This window comes from Pseudonaja textilis, chromosome 1 (assembly GCF_049901715.1).
Source record: "Pseudonaja textilis isolate UNSWEBS1 chromosome 1, rPseTex1.2, whole genome shotgun sequence".
NCBI classification, from domain to species: domain Eukaryota; kingdom Metazoa; phylum Chordata; class Lepidosauria; order Squamata; family Elapidae; genus Pseudonaja; species Pseudonaja textilis.
The window spans coordinates 90,427,148-90,433,147 of NC_141990.1; the positions used below are offsets into that span (position 1 = coordinate 90,427,148).

The 6,000-nt window shown below is 44.9% G+C and overlaps 1 protein-coding gene across 4 annotated transcripts in view; it reads right to left on the reverse strand.

The window, feature by feature from the left end:
• Positions 1-3,009, reverse strand: part of TMEM200A (transmembrane protein 200A) — a 46,669-nt gene extending 43,660 nt beyond the window's left edge. The window contains exon 1 of one of the 4 annotated variants that reach the window (XM_087941208.1): positions 2,559-3,009. The gene's annotated coding sequence lies outside the window, so the exon portion shown is untranslated. Of the gene's footprint in view, positions 1-1,697; positions 2,321-2,558 lie in introns of those variants that run through there. The other 3 variants (XM_026705489.2, XM_026705487.2, XM_026705488.2) reach the window with 3 other exon arrangements.
• Between the last annotated feature and the right edge of the window lie 2,991 nt (positions 3,010-6,000).

Genomic DNA, 6,000 nt, shown 5'->3' on the forward strand with positions numbered 1-6,000 from the left:
TAGATAAAACGTTGTCTTCTGCATGGTCCAGTAGAGCTAGTGGACATCAGAACAAACAGACTAATAAAAGGCGAAAAATAGAACTGCACTTACGAAGAAAAGGCTCACATAGGGGAACTGTTGATGTAAATCAGCAATATGCAAGGATGTTCTTATCCGTGTAATTTAAACTATCTTTTTAAGATCTAAAACTGCATTCTTATTTCAGATACACTCCAGAAATCAAAAACCTGTTTATGGAAATGATGAACTGTTTACATGACCCACACTTTCCATAACTGAACGTGTAATGCTAATCGTATCATATTTTTCCATCAGGATCGCACAAATAATCCAACAATGAGCAACAAGTAATATATATTTCAATGTCAGATACAAAAAGTTATTTCTTCTTCAAATTACTGCATATCAACATTTCATTTTCTTCTTTATGAACACTGCTTTTTATTCAGAACAAAAAAACCAATTGTTACTTATGCATTAAATTATCCAAATTGCCTCTTAATTATACTCTTACAAGTATTTTGCTGGAAAAGAAAAGAGTGGCAATATAGACATTAAAATGCTTCTATTTAGGAATAAAATAAAGAAGTATTGCTCAATTATTCAACTATTCACGCTTCTATTTAATTACAATGTAGCTTTTCTTTCTTTTTTTAAGTAGAGCTTCTTCAATTATCAAAGTGGAAACACTTCTATTATTCAATACATTTACATGTTGTCTGCCAAAGCTGGAATATGAGAGCATGTTCCAGTTTCAACGTACAAAATAACATATCAAGTAATAAAATTTTAAGAAGCTTCAAGAAAATTCCAAGCTACCTGAAGTTTTTTTCCTTTGTTTTGTACAGAATAGAATCCTACACATAGGCTGTGTCCATGAATTATTTAATTGTAGAAACTGGGATTTCAATAGCCCCAAGGAAGCAATGGCAAACCACTTCTGAAAAACCTTGCCAAGAAAACTGCAGGAACTTGTTCAGGCAATCTTAAAGAATTGAATAGGATTTAACAGGAAAAAAAAACCCCATTTTCAAATACCCATTACATATGTCTGAAAATTTTGATCCAATGAGATATTTAGTTTTCCAGGGACTTCAATTTGCAAAGACACATATCTATTATCTTCTCCAACTGAGTATCGACTCCTTTGGAAACATTGGATACAACTTCCATCATCTTTAGCCAAATAGAGGTAATCCTTGACTTACAACCACAATTGGGAATGAAACTCCTGTCTCTAAGTGATTTAATTTTTAAATGAGTCATCACACTGCCATGATCTATTTTATGACCTTTCTGCCACAGTTGTTAAGTGAATATCATGGTTATTAAATGAATCCAGCTCTTCCCATTGCCTTTCCTTATCTGAAGCTCACTGGGAAGGTTGCGGATGACAATCACAGGGCCCGAGAACACGGCAACCATTATAAATACTGGATGCCAAATACCCAAATTTGGATCCTGTGATTGCAGAGATCCTGAGAGGGTTGTAAGTGTAAGTCACTTGGGCCAGCACCATCATAACTCTGAACAGTTGCTAAATGAATGGTCGTAAGTCAAGGACTACCTGTATTGGTGGATGGCAGAAGTTTAGATAAACATACGTAGGAGGTACTATATTTTAGAAAAAAATAACTTGTTAAATCATACACCTCCCCCAAATACTACACTTAAGAAACTTGTTTTATGCTCACCTTCACTCCTACAGAACAACTGGGCAGAAATGTGTTCAAATCTACCGACCATTTAAACTCTCATCTGAGCATGAACAATCTATTTTGCAACCGGGCTGGTTTAAAAATCCGCTGAGGCCACCACAACCCTAGTGCCATTTAGGACGATCTGAAACCCCTCACCACGTCTGTCAACCAAGGGGGAAAAAGTACAGCAGGGTTCTTACTCCGATCGCCTTTGGCTGGTAAGGAAAGCCGGAGCCCAACAAACTGTTGGTTGTGTGCATATGCGCTCAAATCACCCGGCGTAAAAGCTAAACGCGAAGAGCAAAAGCCTTTTTAAACGCCCAGAGAAAGAGAGAGAGAGAGAGAGAGAGAGAAACGTTGAAACTACCCAAAGGAGCCATCCCAGCGCCTCTTCTCATATCCATGCCTTTAAGCGGCTTGGCGAAGAATGGACCCCGAAGGGAAGAATTCGCGAACGTTGCCAGTCAAACAAAAGAAGGTGTAGCAGCTGCGGAAGACGGGCGGACCCGAAGGAGACCAAGCGGCTCCCCCGAAAAGGCGGGAGAGCCCTATTTTATTTTGGGGAAACGCAGCCCTCGATCCCTCTGCCCCGCCCCTCCTTCTTCCGCGAACCTTCCGGCTCTCCCCCGGGCACGGATCCCAGGAAGAACAAAAGGAGTTTATTTCTCCAAGCCCCGGGAATCCCTTGGACGCCGCGGCGGCGCCTGCCCTACTTCTCTCTCTCTCTTTCTCGAGGCTCGGGCATTTCCTCAGCCACAGGAGCAACCAGAAAGACAGAGGACCGGAGGGAGGGGCGTCCTTCGTCCGCTCCCCCTCCCTCCCTCTTTCCCTCCCTCCTTCCTTCCCTCGTCTCACCTGGCATTTTTACCTGGCGGGAGACCTCCGCTGTTTCTGCCGCTTTGGGAAAGGGGGAGGTAGCTCTTCGAAGGCTCCTCCGCCTGTCTCGGCTTCACGCAACAAGCGACGGCTCGGAAGCAGCCAGACCCGCAGCGCTTTTCTCGCTTCCTCCCTTCCCCCTCCTCATCCTCGGAATTGCTCAGGCGGGGAGGGAAGGAAGGGGAAGAAGAAAAGGAAGAAAGCCAAAAAAAAGGGGGGGGATGAGGGACACGTGGCGCGAGAGGTGACCGAAACGGCCCCGTCAGGTTCGAACGAACCGGAGCGTTTTTTCCGGACTTCCTTGGAAAGTCCCGCCACGCCGCCCGCCCTTGCCCTCTCTCACCTCAGCCTGCCAGATGTGGCGGTCGCCTGCTCCTCGGTGGGAAAGGCAGAGGTGGCCTTGGTGGGAGTCTCTCTCTTTCCGAGGGGCGGGGCCAGCCGGTCCCTCCTCGGTGACGGCGGGCGATGGGAGGCGTCACTCAAAGGAGCGGCGAGAAGGAGCAGGGGACCGAAACGGTTCCGAAAGTTTTGAGCTTTCCGCTTGGTGGAAGGAAAGCGCGGGCTGACCTGCGCGGCTCCCGCACTCGGAACGCGGGAAAGCCTTTGCCACAGCCCAGGCTAAGCCGGGTCGTGAGGTGGGGGACGCCGGGAGCAGCCCAGGTGTGCAACAACCGAGCCTCCCCGCCTCTGGCTGAAGGAGCCACACTGTCACCTGTGCGTTTAGGCAGGTGTCTGAACTGGGGTGCAGAAAAAGGAAATTGTCTCCAAACTTTAGCTGCTACCTACGTGCACTCTGTGTGTGTGTGTGTGATGATGTTGGCAGCAACACAGAACTTCCGATTTGGTACACACGAACTTTTCCTTTGATGTCGTGCTATTATTGCGGACTAACGCCTACAGTCGATAGCGAATGCTTAACACGATCCTCGCTTTTCTTTTCTAGCATTTGTGTGTGTGTGTGTGTGTGTGTGAGGGAGGGAGAGAGAGAGAGAGAGAGAGAAACCTGTTAGGGAGGAATGTACTCTGGAGACTGACTGACATCTCCCACTGATCTCCCTTAATCGAATGGGAGATGTATCAAAATCAGACTTAAGCTCTGTATCTTTAAGGTAGCTCCAGGGAGGAAACAGCAAAGTAGGAGAATCTAGTAGTTAGTAATTCAAGGGGAGGGAGTAGGAAGAGAAAAAGCAGGTCAGCTCCTCCTCCTGGGGGCAAAGTATATTTACAATGGTGGCAGCTGGTACTTCCAGAACAAAATGACACTTACGTGGAAGGAAGAAAATTCCATTTTGAAAACTTGTTTTTTTATACTCTGCTTCATAGTATGATCTTTTAATTGACTTCTTCTTCTTCTTTCTTCTTTTTCTTCAGCGTTTGTCTCGCGCTCTGGCGAGGTCCGCTAATGTCCTTAATCTTTTAATTGACTGGTTGATTTGATTTGCCAGTTGCTTACAAGATAATAGGTATAAGTATAAATATGAGTAAGAATACAGGAAATAGGTACGAATAAATGGGGACAATAGAACAGGGACGGTAGGCACAATTGCCCTACCTTGGGGTTCAAACTAGAACACATAGTGATAGCTTACAGGCTAACCAACTGAACACAGTACGTCTCTGCTAGGGCGGCTTCATGTTTCCTCAACATGGCATTTGATGACACAGAGGTGGTGTGCAGAGTGTTTCATGACAAAGAACTTCAGCTTGGCCATTCTTTACAAGCTTTTCACACACATAAGAGTCTTCTAGCACAGCATTCCAATAGTTGGGGGGCTGCCACAAAGAAAAGGGGATCCACCTTATCTCCTGAGATACCTGAGTGCAGGATGGGAAATGATGGAGGCTGATCAGGGAGAGAGGTAATCTGGAATCATTGGAGGTTTTTCAGGAACAGATTGGACATCCATTTGTATGAATGGTATGGGGTCTCCTGCTTGATCAAGGGGTTGAGTAGAAGACCTCCAAGGTCCCTTCCAACTCTGTTATTCTATCAGTCAGCTCTTGGGTGGACAGACAGAAACAATTTCTCCAAGCTTTGGGAGTTGTTGGGAGACACTCCAAATGAAAGAACAAGGCCATTTCACTCTCAAGAGACAGAAGGAGAGCATTTTCTGAAGGAGCTTTGAAAGGAAGCCTAGTACAGTTAGTCCTTGACCTACAACATTTTGCTTAATGACCATTTGCCATTTCAATGGCCCTTTAAAAAGTGACTTATGACCACGTTTCATACTTACAACCTTTCCAGCATCCCCATGATCATATGTGATCAAAATTCAGAGGCCTGGGACTTCCGGTTTGAAGGGCTTCGGCGATAGACAGGAATCCGCGATTGTGCGTGGTTTCTGCCTGGGCTCGCCGCTGGAGCACCCTGAGCCGGCTGGTTTCGGGGCTAAGCCACCCCGTAGAGGTGGTGAAGAGTGGGGAGATCACCAGCAGGATCGAGGAGAGCCACATCTCTCCTCCTCAGCTGGCCAAACTCCCTTTCCCGAAGGTGGTAGGAGCAGTGGTCAGAAATGGCCACCTCAAAGAAGAACTCAACCGGAAAAGAACATGTAGGAGGAAGATAAGAAGTGAAAGTTTTGGCTGACCAGGTTAAGTCAAAAAAGCAACAACTAAGGTACCCTGGAATTTAAATTTTACAAAAGATAACATCGCTCCCAAAGAAGAGTCGGAAGCAGCGAAAGAAAGTGAAAAGGGAAAGGTTTGGCTTTTTTTTTCTTCTCTCTCCTTCCTTACACTGATAACTAAGAGACCTAAATAAGAAATTGGAAAAATCTGCTTTGGCATCAATAGGCAATTAAGCTGAAAATATAACTAAATGCCAAAGGGACAATAAAGATTTCTGGACATTGAAACCTTTTTCTTCTATAAGCAGGAAGGGAGAGAAAAAGAATAAGGGCAGGATCTGGAAGAGGGAGGAGACTGCCTGGACTTCAAAAGAATCTAAAGTAAAATTTCAATAAGACTTCTAAAAGATACATCTTAACTGAAACTTTGCAACTAAATAGTAACCCCAGGAAGAGAAAGTTAAAAAAGCAAAAAGAAACAGCTTGTGTATATTTGGATTACTTGGTGATCTTTGGACTCTTGGTTATTGCATTTGAATGACTAAAATTAATCGGGTGGTTGTTTAAAAATTTATACAATGGCATTACTTTTGGATGAATTAAACATGGAACTTAAAAAATACAAAGAAGATGCACAAGAAGGGAAGGGTTCTTTTGGCTTCATTTTTCAATTCTTAGAAATGGAGATTTAGGGGGCTTCTGGTTTTGCAAGGCTTCGGCAGTGGCAGGAATTTGCAATCCTCCACGATTCCTGTGGCGCTCGCTGCTGAGGTGTCTCCGATCCAAACAGGTCTGGAGGATATGGTTGCCCCGTAGAGGCAGCTGAAGAGAGAGGGGATCCGGATTGGGGTTTG